General features: G+C 44.0%; 1 protein-coding gene across 3 annotated transcripts in view; it reads right to left on the bottom strand.

Moving 5' to 3' along the window:
* Positions 1-19,664, bottom strand: part of LINGO3 (leucine rich repeat and Ig domain containing 3) — an 80,757-nt gene that overhangs the window by 27,856 nt on the left and 33,237 nt on the right. The window lies entirely within an intron of this gene.

Raw genomic sequence — 19,664 nt, 5'->3', positions numbered from 1 at the left:
GGGGAAGATGGCCGAATCACTGATCAGGGAAGGTATCAATGAGCATATAGAAAAAAATAATCTGATGAGATCAAGCCAGCATGGTTTCTGTAAAGGCCGATCATGCCAGACGAATCTACTGCATTTCTTTGAGGGGATAAGTAAACAATTGGACCAAGGTGACCCCGTAGACATCGTATATCTAGATTTCCAAAAAGCCTTCGACAAGGTGCCCCACGAACGCCTACTGAAGAAACTGTGGAGTCACGGGGTGGAAGGGGACGTGCACAGATGGATCAAAAATTGGCTGGCGGACAGGAAGCAGAGGGTAGGAGTAAAGGGGCACTACTCTGACTGGATAGGGGTCACAAGTGGTGTTCCGCAGGGGTCAGTGCTGGGACCACTGTTGTTCAATATATTTATTAATGATCTAGAAACGGGGACAAAGTGCGAAGTTATCAAGTTCGCGGATGACACAAAACTCTCCAGAACGGTCAAAACTGTTGAGGAATGCAAAGACCTGCAGAGCGACCTGAACAAACTGAGTGAGTGGGCAAAAAAATGGCAGATGAGCTTCAATGTGGAGAAATGTAAGGTCTTGCACATAGGGAAGGGGAACTCCAGGTACAGCTATACGATGGGAGGGAGGGTACTCGGGGAAGGCAGCCAAGAAAAAGATCTGGGGGTATTGGTGGATAACACAATGAAGCCGGAGGCGCAATGTGCAGCGGCCTCAAAAAAAGCGAGCAGAATGCTGGGCATTATCAAAAAGGGTATCACCACCAGAACGAAGGAAGTTATCCTGACACTGTTTCGAGCAATGGTGCGCCCACATCTGGAATACTGCGTCCAATACTGGTCGCCATACCTCAAGAAGGACATGGCAATACTCGAGAGGGTCCAGAGGAGAGCAACGAGGATGATAAAGGGTATGGAGAACCTCTCATATGCCGAACGGTTAGACAGGCTGGGGCTCTTTACCCTGGAAAAGCGGAGACTGAGAGGGGACATGATACAGACTTATAAAATCATGAAAGGCATAGAGAAGGTGGAGAGGGACAGATTCTTTAAACTAGCAGGGGCAACTAAAACAAGAGGTCACTCAGAGAAACTGAGAGGAGACAGATTCAAAACAAATGCAAGAAAGTTCTTCTTCACTCAACGGGTGGTAGACACCTGGAACGCGCTTCCCGGAGAGGTGATAAGCCAGAGTACAATTCTGAGGTTCAAAAAGGGACTGGATGACTTCCTGGAAGCGAAGGGAATAACGGGGTACAGATAGAGGTTTACCTCACAGGACACTGAGCAAATAGGATATGGACTTTTTAGGTTAGGTAGGGAACATTTTCAGGTCATGGACCTGGAGGGCCGCCGCGGGAGCGGACTGCCGGGCGCGATGGACCCCTGGTCTGACCCGGCGGAGGCAATGCTTATGTTCTTATGGCACTGTTTGCCTGATTGCTCCCCGAAGGTCCATACAAAAATTACTTGAAAAAAAACAAAGCACCTGTATGAGTAAAGCATTAATAATGAAGACACAGTAGGAAGGAGATGAGATACCAATAGTTAGCCTTTGATATGTTGGTGAAAATTTAAACAACAGTTATATGATTTTAGTGTTTGTGTGTGTACATGTGCAAATATATTAGGACTGAACAGACTGTGTTTGTGTATGTATGTACTAGAACTGGACAGATTGTGTATGTATGTAAATATACTACAACCTGCCACATTGTGTGTGTGTGTAAATATACTGGGCCTGACTCTGTGTGTGTGTGTGTAAATATACTGAATCTAGACAGACTGTGTGTGTGTAAATATACTAGAAATGGACACATTGTATGTGTGTGCAAATATAATGGGCCTGGACAGGCTGTGTGTGTGTGTGTAAATATACTGGAACTGGACAGATTTTTTTGTGTGTGTGTGTGTGTAAATATACTGGAAATAGACACATTGTATATGTGTGCAAATATACTGGGCCTGGACAGGCTGTGTGTGTTTGTGTAAATATATTGGGATTGTGTGTGCGAGAGTGGACATGGAGTTGATACTGCAGTATGGGAACAACTTGCAAAGGAAGCCCTGATGTTGCTCTGCATATACCAGGTGGAAGAAAAGGAGAGTAGGATACAATCCAGATAATAAAATGTTAGAGCTGATGAGTGAGGCATGAGAGAGAACCTGTTATCTTCACTAAAAAGCTGATTGAAACATATCTTTTCCAGAGAAGGGAAAATGGTGAAACTAGAGGGCATGAATTGAGGTTGCGGGGTGGTAGACTTAGAAGTAATGCCAGGAGATTCTTTATCAAGGAGAGTGGGTCGATGCCTGGAATGTCCTTCTAAGCGAGGTGGTAGGGACAAAACCAGTGACAGAAGTCAAAGAGGCATGGGATGAACACAGAGGATCTCTGAGTAGAAAATGGATGATATTAAAAATAAAAAATAATCCCAAAACATAAATGGCTTTATGTGTGTGGATGTGTCATGCAGTGCTTAGATGGCGACTCCAGCTGTGAAGAAAGTGAGGTACGGTACTGGGGTTCAAGAAAGGATTGGACAATTTCCTGCTGGAAAAGGGAATAAAGGGGTATAGATAGAGGATTACTGCACAGGTCCTGGACCTGTTGGGCCGCCGCGTGAGCGGACTGCTGGGCACGATGGACCTCAGGTCTGACCCAGCAGAGGCATTGCTTATGGTCTTATGGAGGACAATGCTGGGAAGACTTTTATGGGCTGTGTCCCACAAATGACAAGATAGATTTGGAGAGCCTGAAGTGGGCTTCAATGACATCTCCAGTAGTTGGAATTTAAGGACAATGCCAGGCGTTCTTCTACAGTCTATGCAGTGGCGTAGTAAGAGGGTGGGGGTGGGGTGGACCACCCTCCATTCCCGCCACCCCCATATCTCTTTAAATCTTCGTCAGTGCGAGCAACTTCTCAGGCCTGTTGCTTGCACTGCCTGGCCCTCCTCTGAAATCACTTTTGGGTTGCAGGGCCAGGAAGGGACGTCGGAGGGAAATCCAACGCTGGTGCGAGCAGCAGGCTGAAGAAGCCGCTTACGCTGGCGAAGATTTAATGAGGTACAGAGGGGAAAGGCACGAGTGTGGCGTGGGTGACGGGGAAGAAGTGGGGGCACGGAAGGAGCGGGGTGGAGAGGAGGGGGGAGGGGCGCCTCCTACCCTCACTATGTCATTGAGTCTATATCCCAGAAATACCAAAGAAAGAGCATGATCAACTATTTTATATCACATTCACTGTTGGTTTAATCATGACTTGATAATGAGTATGACTGTTGGGCAGATGGGATGGACCATTCAGATCTTTATTTGCTATCATTTACTATGTTACTATGTATACAAGTATAGTCAATAGCAAAAACATCCAACCATATCTTCAGCACTATGGACTATACCAAAATGGTAATAAAAAAAATGGAGAAAAGACCTCAGTGTCTAATAGGGGTTTAAATAAACCAATCTCCCCACCTAGACTTTCCTGCTTCAATATCACACTCATTTTGAAGCAGGGAGACACATCCTTGGTCTGAAAAACTCTATAAAGCAGCTGTCTATTCAGAATATATAGTCTTATAAAGTGCAATTCTCAATAGTATTACATGACAGATTAAAAAAAAAAAAAAAAAAAATGATGCCAACTTATCTGTAGAAGTTTCCTAGTGCTGGGCTTATGTTGAAGCAGAAAAAAAATCACCAAAGCGAAGCAAATGCTTCACAACTGTTGTAAAAGCTGGATAATAGACGTTCATTTCCCTGAAGAAGCGCATAGCAAAACAGGGGGCCCTGTTGGAAATGGACATTGAAGAAAACGTAGAGGTTATGGTTTAACCACTCTTCAGCATTAAGCATTTGCTTCGCTGTGGCGATTTTTTCCTGCTTCAATATAAGCCCAGCACTAGGAAACTTCTACAGATAAGTTGGCATCATTTTTCTTGCATCTGTCATGTAATACTATTGAGAATTGCACTTTATAAGACTATGGGCTCCTTTTAAAAGGCGCACTAGCGTTTTTAGCGCACGCATCGGATTAGCACGCGCTATAGCGTGCGCTACCCGAAAAACTACTGCCTGCTCAAGAGGGGGCGGTAGCGGCTAGCGCATGGGGCATTTTAGCGTGGGCTATTCCACGCATTAAGGCCCTAACGCACCTTTGTAAAAGGAGCCCTATATGTTCTGAATAGACAGGTGCTTTATGGAGTTTTTCAGACCAAGGATGTGTCTCCCTGCTTCAAAATGAGTGTGATATTGAAGCAGGAAAGTCTAGGTGGGGAGATTGGTTTATTTAAACCCCTATTAGACACTGAGGTCTTTTCTCCATTTTTTTATTACCATTTTGGTATAGTCCATAGTGCTGAAGATATTGTTGGATGCCTTTTCTACTGAGTATAGTTCTGTAAGCATCCTTACTTGTGTTTTTTGTTGTATGTGTTTTTTATTTTTTTTTTTTACTATGTACATAAGAAAATATTACTTTGAAACCAGTTAAAGTGACCCCTACTCTATTTAGTGGAACGGTTTGAGCTTGCCACCTTTTCCTGTGCTACTCATAATGTGAATCATTTTGCTGTTCCTTCAGTTCGTGCTTGATCTAAGCATTATTATGCGGACACGTTGCTTTTGTTTTAGGCAGTGCAATTATGGGAGGAGTTATCGGACTGTTTTCTATTTCTTTTTTTTTTAAATAAATTTTTATTGGAATTTTATAATTTTATAAAGATACAATACTACCTCCACAATCTCACATCACTGGAATACAGCACAGTAAAAAAACAAAAAACCCCACAACATAATATAACAACATCACAATATGTAGTACATATTAGCTACTTCCCCATCAGATCCCAGCTCCACCCCCATCATATCATATAGTAGGAAGTAAAACATTAAAAAATAAAAATAAAATAAAACCAACATAATGAACTCCATATGGAAGTCCCTTTGTGGTTCCTTTAGAGAGACTCCTGTATTTCCCCACAAACTTCCCCCCCCAAACTCGAAGAAAGGATTAAATAAAATGGAATATTTTGTCCCAAGTCCGTGTCTGCTGCACATAATAACCATAACGTTGAGCAGCTAGACATTCCATCTGTGCTAGTTTTTTGAATTTGACCAACCACTCCTCCCCTGATGGAGCAAAGTTTTTCTTCCAGTACTGTGCAATCAGACATTTTGCCGCTGCCAACCTCTTACGTTATTTTTAGGCGACGGGTGAAAACCTATTTATTTGAAAAATTTCTTCTAAGTGCTGTATGTTGATTGTCAGTTAATTTATTATTTGTATGTTCCTAGTGATTACCATTTTTTTTTTTTATTGTAAACCACTCTGTACTGCAAATATAAATAAATAAATATTAATAATTAAACCTTTAGTTGCTGCTGAAGTCAGAAATGAGCCAGGAAGCCACAGGAAAGGGGAGGTGGAAGGGAGAAAGCAGGTTGAGAGCCTTTCCTTGCATTCTACAAAAGTCCATCAGTTATTCTGTATTTATGCAGGAATTGCCACATTAATCTGAATCGTCTGCTGGTTGAATGGAGCTGGTGACATGTTCCTGAGACTCTGGATCTGCCTGAAAGCATTTTCATAGATTGAAAAATGGTGTGTACTAGTTTATATACATGCCTGTGTGACTGTGTCTATATGAGGGTTTTCAGGATATCCATGTTGAATATGCATGAGATCAATTTGCATATACACGGTCTCCAATACATTCAGATTTATCTAATTGATTTTCAGTGTAGCGATCCTAAAATCTCACGGGCTATAAGAACATAAGAAGTACCTGTGCCGGGTCAAACCAGAGGTCCATCATGCCCAGCAGTCCGCTCACACGGCGGCCCATCAGGTCCAGGACCTGTATAGTAATCCTCTTATCTATACCCTTCTATCCCCTTTTCCTTCAGGAAATTATCCAATCCCTTCTTGAACCCCGATACCGTACTCTGTCCTATCACACCCTCTGGAAGCGCATTCCAGGTGTCCACCACCCTTTGGGTGAAGAAGAGCTTCCTAGCATTGGTTCTGAATCTGTCCCCTTTTAATTTTTCTGAATGCCCTCTCGTTCTTGTAGTTTTCGAAAGTGTGAAGAATCTGTCCCTTTCCACTTTCTCTATGCCCTTCATGATCTTATAGGTCTCTATCATGTCCCCTCTAAGTCTCCGCTTTTCCAAGGAAAAGAGCCCCAGTTTCTCTAATCTTTCAGCATATGAAAGATTTTCCATACCTTTTATCAGTCGCATCGCTCTCCTCTGAACCCTTTCAAGTATCTCCATATCCTTCCTAAGGTACAGAAACCAATATTGGACGCAGTACTCCAGATGTGGGTGCACCATCGCCCGATACAATGGCAGGATAACTTCTTTCGTTCTGGTTGTAATACCTTTCTTGATAATACCTAGCATTCTGTTCGCCTTCTTAGAGGCCGCTGCACACTGTGCCGACGGCTTCATTGTCTTGTCCACTAGTACCCCCAAGTCCTTTTCTAGGCCACTTTCACCCATTACCAGCCCTCCCATCGGGTTCCTGTTTCCTACATGCAAGACTTTACATTTCTCTACATTAAACTTCATCTATCATCTTTTCGCCCACTCTCCTAGTTTGTTCAGGTCCCTTTGTAAATCTTCACAGTCCTCTTTAGTCCTAACTCCACTAAATAGTTTGATGTCGTCTGCGAATTTTATTATTTCACACTTTCTCCCTGTTTCTAGATCATTTATAAATACATTGAACAGCAGCGGTCCGAGTACCGACCCCTGCGGAACACCACTCGTGACCCTCCTCCAGTCAGAGTAGTGGCCCTTCACTCCCACCCTTTGCCTCCTACCTTCCAACCAATTTCCGATCCATCTATGTACGTCTCCTTCCACCCCATGGTTCTTCAGTTTCCGCAGTAGGCATTCATGGGGTACCTTGTCAAAGGCTTTTTGGAAATCCAAGTATACGATGTCAATGGGGTCCCCTTTGTCCATCCGTTTGTTAATTCCTTCGAAGAAATGCAATATGTTCGTTTGGCACGATCTTCCCTTGCAGGAGCCTTGTTTTCATCAGTTTATTCCTTTCTAGATGCTCATCGATGCTGTCTTTTATCAGCGCTTCCGCCATCTTCCCCGGAACCAAAGTCAAACTTATCGGTCTGTAGTTCCCCGGGTCGCCTCTCGATCCTTTTTTGAAGATGGGCGTAACATTAGCTATCTTCCAATCCTCCAGGATCACGCCTGTTTTCAGGGATAGATTGCAAACCTGCTGTAGTAGTTCTGCTATTTTCTCCTTTAGTTCTTTCAATACCCTAGGGTGGATTCTGACCGGACCCGGAGATTTGTCAGTTTTTAATCTATCTATCTGCTTGCATACGTCTTCAAGGCTTACTTCCATGGATGTTAATTTTTCTGCTTGATCTCCCTTGAAGATTTTTTTAGGTTCCGGCACATTGGATGGAGTTCTGTGGACAGGCTTGGGAAGACCTGATCTATATCTATATTTGTATGATGACTGGTTATTGACAGACGAGAGTCGAGAGACCTTGAACTGGGCTATTGTGGGTTGCCCACAGATACTGTTTACCGCTTGGTGCTTAGTAAGAAATTTATTCTTGCTCCAGTGCGGTGTATGGCTGGGTTTTTCTGTTTAGTCCCTTCAATGCCTCTGAATCTCTCTGCCATTATGGAGACTTTGAAAGTGGCGTATTTGAATAATTTGGCCATATATTTTTGCTGACACTTTTGTTATTTCTGTTTCACAGCTGGGAATATTTCTGTTTTAATCTCAGTGTTTCACTCTTTGGGTTGGGTTTGAGCCTTCTGAGTGATGCCCCTGTTTCCTGGCTGAGAGGCTTCCAGGTCTGTCCCTTCATTCTCCATCTGGTGCCCTGATTAAAGAGGATGATGAAACACTTCTGTGGAACTGCACCCCTTACCCCCACTTTCAGCTGCAGGTTCTAGTGCTGAAACAGGAGTTACTGTGCAGATTGCGCATTTCATCCATCGTTTCTCTCTCTTCCTCTCAGTCCTTATTCAGGCCCCCACCTCTCTGTTCTTTTGACGCTCCTGGTTTTCATTTGGACTATGCATAAATGCTATACATGAATTATTGATTTTAGAGTGCATAGCTTAACTTTTGATTAAAAGTGCTTCACTGAACATGACAGCAGATAAAGACCATTCATAAATTTGCAGTTAATAGCCAAATAAAATTACACCCAAAATGACATATCAAGGACAATGACTCACTATAATCACGCTCGGCACACTTGGTCATAGCTTAGTTCAGGAGTATCAAAGTCCCTCCTTGAGGGTCGCAATCCAGTCGGGTTTTCAGGATTTCCCCAATGTACCTAGGGGCCCTCAAATTAATCCTGCCCTGGGTGTTTTCCTGTCACTTGGGGCTAGATTCACTAAAGATAGTGACTCAATCGCTGTTGACCGATTCTCTGGACGATTCTCCTACAGCAATTGATTCCCTATCAAGTTTACATGCAAACGATTTGCAAGGAGGTGCAAATCATTTGCATGCAAACCCAACCGATCCAATCACTCAGTGAGCGATTGAGACATGCGCACAGCCTTAATAGCAGTGACAGGGAAAGCAGCCTCCTGTCACTGCTGTTAGAGCTTCTGTGCCATGTCATGCCCCCCCTGTGCCAGCACCCCTGAGCCACCGCCACCCCCCCTTGAATACACCCAAAATATGGCAGGTTTAGCAACGATCGCTGACTTTAGTGAATCTAGCCCTTGGAGAGCTCATAATTAAATTTTTGTACCTGTGGCAATAGAGGATTAAGAGCTCCTTTTATTAAGTTGTGATAGAGGTTTCTACCGTGGCCCGGGGCTCTAAATGCTCTGACGCTGCTCCAGCACTCATAGGAATTCTATGAGCGTCGGAGCACAGTAGAAACCTCTACTATGGCTTAGTAAAAGGGGGGAAGGGGTGTGACTTGCAAAAGAACACAAGGAACAGCAATGGGATTTGATTTGGGATACCCTGGGATATCAAGCTAAAGACGTTAGGTCTCTTCAGTTTGGAAAAGAGACAGTTAAGCTCTGGAATGTGTTGCCAGAGGACGTGGTAAGAGCAGTTAATGTAGCTGGTTTTAAAAAAGGTTTGGCAAGTTCCTGGAAGAAAATTCCATAGTCTACTGTTGAGAAAGACATGGGGGAAGCCACCGCTTGCCCTGGATTGGTGGCATGGAATGCAGCTACTATTGGAGTTTTTGCCAGATAAATGTGACTTGGATTGGCCTCCATGAAGACGGGATACTGGGCTTGATGGACCATTAGTCTGACCCTGTATAGGTGCGAGCCATTTGCCTGATGTAATTACTCACACCTACGGTTGGGCATTCAATTGTGGATTTACACTAGTATTTTGCAATGGCGCAAGAATGTGCACTAATGTAGGCCATCTATCGAGAATTACCCTAATAAAGCGTATTTTACAGGTAAACGTCATTTGGGCGGAATCTGGGCATGACTAACACTTATGTGCATAATAAAACCATTAGCGTGCCTCCATGCCTCCTGTGACAAATCCGTAGCCAGCTTTGTCCCTATAGTGGATAAAAGCAGAGCACGGTCCCTGGTCAGGAGAGCTGACCAGGTTAAAAGTAAGGATATTGAATTGGCTGACTACCCCTCAGACAGTGAGGTAGAGCAGGAAGGGTTTAAACCTAAGAATATACAGCAGAGAATGGCATAGCAGAATAAGTTCATCAGAAAGCCTGATAGGACATTTGCTGAGAAGTGGAGTCCTAGTCCTGCAAGGTATGCACTTTATCAGCCTAGAAGAAACCAGAGTTATTTCCCTAGGGATTTCCTGCCCAACCCCCCTGCTCCTAGGAGAGAGGGGTGGGGCTATGACACACGTAAAAGCAGAGCCCCGAATCACAGAGGAGAGAGCAGGAACGGAGGGGAAGCTGAGGAACCAAGGTAAAGGCACGACCAGCAGCAGTGCAAACAAGCAGATGAGGAGAGAAGTCTCTTTCCTCAACTCCACAATAGCAAGGACAAAGAGATGGCAGAGGACTTCCCAAGCCTGACCCCAGCTGCTGCTGAGAAAGCTGAGGCAATGGACACCACAGAGCTGCCTCTGGAAGCTAACTATATCCCAGAGGGAATGGAGGTTAGTCCATAAGGGGAAGTGAAGCAAAGCTGTGCTTGCGTGCTGGCTCTCTGTAACCTGAGCCTAGCTGGCCTTGATTAGGGAGAGAAGGAAAACCTCTCCGTTTCACTTTGGGACTGCCCGGAGGTCAGTGTTTGCTTAAAGAACTGTATTGTTGATAGTGTGAAGCCTCTGTGATAAAGCCTCAGTAAAGCTCACAGCTTATCTGATACCCTGCTGTGCTCCGTCGGCTGGGAAGCTCAGCGGATACTAATGAGCCTAGGAGTCTGCTCTGAAAACTAGGCACGTTACCCAGCAAGATTAGCTGGGAAGCTTGGAACTTTATTTCTATAAGTTTGGAAGTTTATTTTCATGGCATTTCTGTTTATTTGAACCCTGGTGAAGAGGACTATCTTTAAAGCAGAGAAAGTCCAGGGAACTGCAATTGTATGCCATACTTGAACTTTAAGCCATTCTGACAATTCTGACAACTGTATGCTGTTTTTGTTTTATGCTTAATTTTTGCATTCCATGAGGGTGGCTGAAAATATTCAGACCACCTGTGCAATAAAGCCTAAGTATGTGAATATGAACAAACCTGAATCGTGGCTCCTTTTTGGCAAAGTATCTCAATGTGGCCTGGCAGACTAGGCATGTGCCTAGGTCTGTTTTACCTGAAAAGCCTTCCTCTTTCCTGGGGAAGCCACGCCGAAAGGTCAGGATTTGGCACAGCTAAGCCGCCTGCCGGTCAGAGCAGGGGATAGCTGTGTGACACTTCACATGTGCAGTACAATATAACCGCCTAGCAGGGAAGCATCTCAGCACAAGATAATATCAATGCCAGCGGCGGGGAAGCAGGCTTAAATCGGCGGCGGTGGCTAGAGGGGCAGGGAGAAAGAAAGAAAGACAGATAGACAGACAGAAAGATAGGGGGCAGGGAGAGAAACAGAAAGAAATAAAGACAAAAAGGGGGCAGGGAAAGAGACTGAAAGAAAGACAGACAGGGGGAGAGAGTCAGAAAGAAAGACAGAGAGACAGACAGGGGGGCAGGGAGAGAGTCAGAAAGAAAGACAGACAGACAGGGGCAGGGAGAGAGACAGAAAGAAAGAAACAAAGAAAGGGGGGCAGGGAGAGAGAAATAAAAACAGACAAACAAAGAAAGGGGCCAGGGAGAGAGAAAGAAAGACAGATAGAAAAAAAGGGGGGCAGGGAGAGAGAAACAAAGAAATGCCTCAGCGCCCCATTGTGCTAAAAGTCTACACATCTATTCTAGCACCCGTTAATGTAATGGGCTATAAAACTACTACAGTATAATAAAATAAGTTACATGTGTATCTCTGACATTTTGGTGTGAGTGTCTACTCTTACCCTTACTTGTCCTGCATATCTGTTTTAATTAGATTGTAAGCTCTATTGAGCAGAGATTGCTTCTTACATGTTTAATGTACAGCGCTGCATATGTTTAGCAGTGCTATAGAAACAAGTAGTAGTAGAAGTAGTCTACACCAGTTCTATGACTGGCATATGTGTTCTAGAAAGGAGTAGCATAGCCAGACATTTTAGGGCTTGCCCGAGACCAAAGTGGGTGGGTCAAAAATTTCACTTCCGCCTTCCCCCTGACTAAAGCAAACCTATATTTGATTTCTGCCTTTCCCGGCATGCCCTTGTGCAGGTGAGAACAGTGGTTTAGTAAGGGGGCGCAAGGGGGGCGGTCTGCCCTGGGTGCAGTCTTCCTCGGGGCGCTGGTACCCCTTCTCCTCTCCTTCCAACTTCTTCCCCTGCCACGTGCACATGCATAAGCCCCTTCCCAATATCTTTTTAACTTTGGCGCAAACAGTGACAAACTTTCTGCCTGCATTGGCTCCGAAGTTACAAAGATACAGGGAAGGGGCGTGGGTGTGTGGATGTGGCAGGGGGCAGGGAAGAGGATGGGTGTGGGGCCCCACTGCCCCAGGCATCGGTCACCCTTGCTACGCCACTGGGTGGGGATCCCCAAATCTTGCCAAGACAAAGACCTCCTTCTTATGATATATGATTAAGGTGACCATACGTCCCGTTTTCAACGGGACCATCCTGTTATTGGACCGACCATCCCGTTGTCCCTACCCACCGCTTCGGGATGCCGAAATGTCCCATTTTCAGGGACAGCGTCCCGAAGCTGTGCTTGGGGACAACGCTTCCTCTCCCTCCAGCGCCGATTCAAACCCCCGTCCACCTGCCATCGTTGCATCTTCTTCTTGCCGCCCAGAAGCCTTCTTCCCGACGACAATTCTGATGTCAGAGATGAAGTTCCGGGCCAGCCAAGCAGCGATTAATAAGATATGTGTACATGAAAAATGAATGGAAGAAATAGGGTGTGATTGGGGCGGGACTGACAATTAATAGATGTTCCATTTTGTTGAAAAAAATAAATGGTCACGTTATATATGATGGATGGCTGCCGGCACTGTCCCTTCAATGCCTCTGAATCTCTCATTTTATTTTTCCTCTTTCTAGTGCAAAGATGATCTGGCATCATGGAGACTTTGAAAGTGACGTTTCTGACTGAATAATTTGGCCATATATTTTTGTTGACACTTTTGTTATTTCTGCTTCACAGCTGGGAATATCTCTGTTTTAATCTCAGTGTTTCACTCTTTGGGTTGGTTTTGAGGGTACTTTTCTTTCCTGCAGATGTAGTTAAATATCATCTGAGACAGAACCTTTGTGAGAACACGTAAAAAAAAATAATCAAGATTACCAGTTTTTTATGCTTACTGAAACTGTGCACAAGAAACAAGAGGAAGCAGCACTGAGATGTTTCCCATTTTTTTATTTCATTATAAAACTGATAAAAGACAACCATGATATAGATTCTTACTAAAATAAGCATATAATATTAACAGATGCAAAACCAGCACATAACTGGTCATTATGGTGAACTTAGAAACATAAGCAGAAAAAAGTGAATCGCTCAGTGTGCGGATTACTGCCTACCGTTTATCATTTTCCACCTTTGAGAGGATTCATAACGAATTTGGCCCTCAGATACACTGGTGTTTACAAAAAGCCTTAAAAACCAAACACAGCATCTTGAATGTAGTCCTAGCAGAGACTGGGAACCAATGTAAATCTTTCAAAATAGGTCTGACGAATAGGCATGAGACAGATGATCGGCATACGCTGCCTCTATTGTATGCAAAATTAACTTGTGCCTATTCATTATGGAGATCCTGAAAGCCTGACTGGCTGGGAGAACCCCTGGTGTAGGCTATGGATTAGTGTCCCGTAAACTTTAGAAGACCGCGGCTCACTGAACTCAGGGTCGCGGATGGAGGGCATCCGGAAATGCACAGACATTGACGCAATGACATCACATGCGTGTGTGCGTATGACGTCATGACGTACGCGCATGCGCGGAGGCTCTCCAGACGGGGCCCTGAGCCTGCAATTACTACATCAGTGGGGGGGGTGCTAGAAGAGGAAAGGTACCGGCTGACTGTCTACAGGACGTGCCTCTCGCTGCAAGGGGCACATCCTGGTGCCTTTCCTCCTTGTTGGCGTCTCGCAGCACACCCAGAATCTCGCCGCACATATTGTTTGCGATACACTGCTATGGATGCTACCTTTTTACCAGGAATAGTTAGTGTGTGGTCCGGACCTCCCCTAGCCCCCCCCCCCCCCCTCATGTCTGCAGTGTGCTTGTACTGCAATTTATTCTATAGAGGTCGGGAAGGAGAAAAAATAAATTACTGGTTTGGGGGCAGGGAGGTCCCTTTCCATTCTAGTAAGCAGGCTAAAAAGGGTTCCATATCAGCAACAAAAGATTCTGTTTCAGCAAAATGGCCTGGCCAGGCAGAAATCAGTACTGGAGAGAAGCTCTTCACCTCTCAGGTGACACCCAAGCAAATATGTTGTGGCATGGGATGATGGCGTCGCTCCAAAAAGTTAGCGTACACCCATCTTTCAGGGAACTTTATTCACTAAGGTTCATTTTACCCCTTTGATCAGGGAGGATAGGAGAATGCTAACATGTCTGAGCAGCCTATAAAGCTGCATCCTGAATCAATATGATAAGGAGATGCTTTCAAATCTGGACATAGTAAGGAGAGAGCTGAGGGATGACATCAAGGTCACTGAAATTAAGTGAATTTCTCCTCCGCCCCCCACCCCACCCCTGCAAACTTGAAAATGTCGTCCCAAACCCCGATTAAGACGGAGCTATTAGCTAATGCTCAATATCAGTTAATCATGGGTTGTCAGACTAATGACCAAGCTGTCCTGTGAACCAGCCAGAGCAGCAGCCGCAGTGGTTTCTTGCATGGGGTTATGGCATAGCATTTACGCAGTAATATAAGGGATCACAGGTCAGCCAGAATTAAGGCAGTCCAGTGAGTCCTGCTTTGGGCACTGAGAATAATCAGGGGAAGTACTCGGTGTTGCAGTCGGCCTTGAGACTATTCAGACTTCTGGAGAATGGCACAAGCTAGTTCCTGCATGCAGACTGTACTCACATACTGATCTAGTTCCATTTATGCGTTTGTTTCAGGGGAAGGAGAATGCCATTACCAGGGTTACCATTCAACCGGTTTTCCTGGTCATGTCCTCTTTTTAGACGACACTTCAGGTGTCTAGGTAGTTTTTTAAATTTGAGGACCTGATTGGCCCAGGTTACGCACCTGGCCAATCAGGCTTTAGGATTAGTGGGGATGGGCGGACCCGCTATGCCTAAGGCCTGATTGGTCCAGGCTTCTAGAGCCTGGGCCAATCAGGTCTTAGATTTAGCGGGGATGGGCCGGGAAGGGGCGGGCCCGTCTCATTTCCACGAGGCGGGCCCGTCGGCTGAACGGCAGCAAGACCCGTCCAGCCGACCAACATGTAAAGGTTAGTTGGGGGAGGGAGGTTAGTTTGGGGGGTAGAGGGAGGTCGTCGTCGGGCTTTCCGGCAGGAGGATTGGGCATCCTCCTGCCCGCGATTACCAGTTTGGGGGGGAGGGGGTTTCCAGCAGGAGGACTGGGCATCCTCCTGTCGGCGATGGGACAGGCGGCCGCGACTGCGGCCGCTATACATATTGCAGCAGGGAGATCCCTTGCTGCCATAAGTATAGCGGCTGCGTCTAATTTAACCCGATTCTCTAACCGGCGTCTGTACCATGGACGCCGGTTACAGAATCGGGGTTTAGTGTAGGACCGATTCTGTATAGGACACCTCTCCTGGGCGTCCTATACAGAATCTGGGCCTATTTGTTTATCCAACTATAAAATCTTGCCGATATAAGAGATTCTTTGACAAACTATTCGCATTTCAGGCAGGTAAAATGAATTCATGGCTATGTACCATTATTTCTCAGGCTTATTCTTATATGTCTTTTAGGAAGCTGTTGAAAACTGATCTGTCTGATAAATTTGTAAACTGATGTTTCAATCTTGATTGGTAAATTGTAAACTGCTATTTTAAATTGTTCTTTTTAGTATGATTTTAATGTATTTTTAAGTCAATTGTATTTCACTAACTGATTGTACAGTTCTACATGTGAACCGTCCTAGAACTATGTGGCGTGGTGGTATACAAAAATAAAATTATTATTATTATTATCAACGTTAATTGGCTCATTATTCATTTAAGTTCTGCATGCAAATTGGGTGCACACACAAATTTGCATGTACAACTCAAAGTGCACACACAAATTTGCACACACAACTCAAAGCTTTCCAGAATTGCCTCTAGGGTGCCAGACAGATCAAGAAATGATTGCCTATGTTCCAGCTAGGGAAGTTTATTTTTGTTTCATTTAGTCTCGTGGCCAAACAGTTTGAAAAGGTGATGGCGATAATTAGAAGGATGCTTGGGTGCACAGGGAGAGGAATGGTCAGTAGGAAAAAGGAAGTTTTGATGCCCCTGTATAAGATTCTGGTGAGACCTCATTTACAATATTGTGTATGATTCCAGAGACCACACTTTCAAAAAGATTTAAACAGGATGAAGTCGGTCCAGAGGAAGGCTACTAAAATAGTCGATGACCTATGTCATAAGGCATATGGGTACAGACTCAAAGATCTCAATGTGTATACTTTGGATGAAAGGAGGGAGAGGGGAGATATGATAGAGATGTTTAAAAATGCCTATGTGGTATAAATATGCATGAGATGAGTCTCTTTCATTTGAAAGGAAGCTCTAGAATGAGAGGGCATAGGATGAAGTTAAGAGTAATCTAAGGAAATTATTTTTTACTGAAATGGTGGTAGATGCATGGAATGGTCTCTCGGTAGAAGTGGTGGAGACAAAGACTGCAATGGAGTTCAAGAAAGTGAGGGACAGGCACATGGGATCTCTTAGAGAGAGGAGAAAGTGGATGCTGCAGATGGGCAGACTGGATGGGCCACTTGGCCTTTATCTGCCGTCATGTTTCTATGTGTAATATAAAAGCACAGACCTACATGGAACAAACCTAAATACAGTAAACCCCAACCCCCCCAAACCATGTGGAAACAAAACAAAAATCCCTCCCAGAAACAAAATCTACAATGAAAATGTTTCCCCTGCATGCTCCCTACTTTCTGCTAAGGACTTTTAGTTGTATTTACAGCCTGCCAGAGAAATCCATCTGCTAACTAATTCTGTTCAATCAAGAAAACCGAGCAGCTAATTAGTAATATTCAATAAAAAAAAAAGCTATCAAAACACTATGAGGTTAATTTTCAAGAGCTTAGCTAGGACCTTTGTGCATAAAAAAGAGGGTTATTGTAATTGATGACAAAGACCAAATTGGCCATCCCAGTCTACCCAGTTGAGATTCTTCCATTTTGGATAGATACTTTTTAAAATTAATGTATTCATTCAATCTAATATACCACTCATAATCAAAACTATCTTCATGGAGTACAATATAAATACGCAAGTTAGAGGGAATGTAACACAGATTTGCCAATACCCAGCCAGAATCCTGCTGAGATTCTTGATAGCACCTTCACCCTAACCAAACAAAAAAAAAGAAGCAAGTTTTGAGTTCCTTCTTAAATCTCAATAATGAAGATTCATTTCCAATCCTAAAGGGTAAAGAAACTCATAATAGAGGCCCTTTGTAAGCACATGTAGTTCTTATAATCTCCTTCCTAATTGGGAAAGAATATAATACAATCATCAGATTATGCTGAGATGACCAGAGCTCCCAGAATGGAGAATAAAGAATAATAACCACTGCTAAACAATGCTGCAGTCCTGTACAGAAAACCTTAAATGTGACATCAGAATTTTAAAAGTTATTCAAATCACCATGACACCCAGGTATAAATTTAAAAACCTCTGTATATAACTCCAACCCAATCCCAACCCCAACTCCAAACTAGATGTCTGCACGGGAACGGGAATCGCAGGAATCCCGCGGGGATCCCCCCCTAACCCACGGGACTCCCACAGAGACCCCGCTATAGCCAACAGGACTCCCACGGGGATGGAAGGCTTTAGAAGCAGGGTTCGTCCATATAATATAATGGGCACGTCAGCCTTAGTAAAAGAGGGGGTTTATAAGTTAATTACCTGAACAGAAAATAAAAAAAAGGGTTCCACCAAAGAGATTCCATAAGGAAAACAGCAGCGCAAACACAAAAGAAACTGTGGAACTGATGATCCTGTCAGAAGTAATTGCTGCTTTTTATGGGGATGGGCGGGGATGGAGGTAATTCCTTGTAGGGATGGATGGGGATGGAGAGGATCCTGGCAGGGATGGGTGGGATTTCTGTCCCCGCGCAACTCTCTACTCCAAACCCCCCATCTTACAGAATACCTCTGTCACCAGGGTTTGGCTATTCATTCCCCAGCCATTGCTGGCTCAAGCCCTGCTAGTGTCTTCCCTTGATATATTCTTTAATTTGGCCATTCTATGTTAATCTCTCTCATGCATATTCATTAGCCAGATTAGTAGCATTTAAATGAATTGCGTTATATAAAATTGATTATTAAGGAGTTTGATAGGGGTTTTATAAGGTTATGTAAAGTTTGGGATTTTAAAGTTGTGTTTTGTAGTGGGCGTCCTCTCCTGAAGAAGCCAAAATGGCAAAACTCGAGGTGGGGGAAGTTCTTGAGTTACGTATTGCATGTTAAAGATGGTGCTAATGTCCAGGTGTTTTATATAAGGCATGGGCGGCTGAGACATTGATATGGCTTTGATGGTCCCGTGGTAACCTTTGCCTATCCTATGGCATTCTAGTTATGGGTCTGAGCACATTATATTAAAAAAAATTTTTTTTTCCTCTTTAGATATATAATTGATCACTACTACTACTACTATCCATTCAGTTGTGTCTGACCCTCACCATGCTTCCCTGTTTTCTATGGGTTCTTTCAATTACTTAATGTTCATTCCCGTGTCATTCTTGATGGTATCCCGCCAACGGGCCTTTGGTCTCCCAGCTTCCTTTTACCACTGATCATTATGAGTAGCTCCTCCTTTTCTAGTGAATTTGCCCTCATCACATCTCCAAAATAGGTCAGTTTTTGTCTGGTAATATTGCCTTCCAGAGACAACTCTGGATTTATATGATCAAAAACATCTTTGTTGGTGATCCTAGCTGTCCATTGGATTCATAGAAGTCTTCTCCATGACAATAGCTCAAAGGCGTCGATTTTTCTTCTATCTGCTTCGTTGAGTGTTCATGTCTCGTAGCCATATGTCACAATTGGGCAGTGATAAGTCTTTGTTTGATGGTGACTGAGACATTCTTGCACTTCCATATTTGGTCCTTGCTCACCTTGGCTGCACACGCCAGTACTAGTCGACGCTTGATCTGTGCTATCGAACTGCCATAGTGATCAATGAGGGGCCTATGGAAAATGAAGCTGTCAACCACTTCCATTTCTTCATTGTTGATCTTTATCTGGACTTTCTTGTTGGTGGTAGTCATGATTTTGGTCTTCTTGATGTTCAGGTAGAGTCCCATCTTCTTGCTTTCAGCTTCAGGATCAACTTATTGAGATCCTTCTCACTCTCTGCCAGCAGGGTAATATCATCTGTGTATCTCAGATTGCTCATAGTTATTCTGCCTATTTTCACCATGATCATTATTATTGTTTAAATGAGTTTTTTGAGCTCACTTATTCACTCGGGTCCAGATTCTCTAAACGGAGCCATTGTCAGCGGCTGCCTTAAAAGCATGTGATGGTGCCGTTTAGAGAATCGCGCCTTCGGCAAAAGGTAAGTTCTGGAAATGTAGGGCCAGGGTTTTCAAGGACTACATTTCTGGTGCCCACTTTTGATGTGAATTGCGCCTCTGGAGGCACCTACTGGCGTCTAATACCACTTCTGGCATTAATTACGCCTACAGTGACATTAGACATCAGTAGGTGCCTCTGGAAGTGTGATTTTGGTGCGGGGTTTTTTTTTGGTGCTGGTAGGCGTTGGAAAATCATTTACAAATGTCATTTAAACAGCATTTTTTACTTAACTTAGGCGCCAGTAGGACACCTATTGGTACCTAAGTTAAGGCGCCGTTTATAGAATATGGGCTTCAGGGGCTTTTTTTGCACATTCTGCCCACTACCTATTCTATCATATACATGTTTATTTTATATATATGCATGTTTCTGTATACACATTGT

The sequence above is a fragment of the Geotrypetes seraphini genome, chromosome 8 (genome assembly GCF_902459505.1).
Source record: "Geotrypetes seraphini chromosome 8, aGeoSer1.1, whole genome shotgun sequence".
Lineage (NCBI taxonomy): Eukaryota > Metazoa > Chordata > Amphibia > Gymnophiona > Dermophiidae > Geotrypetes > Geotrypetes seraphini.
The sequence above is the reverse complement of the archived record's forward strand: the minus strand, read 5'-3'. Positions and strand labels throughout refer to the sequence as shown.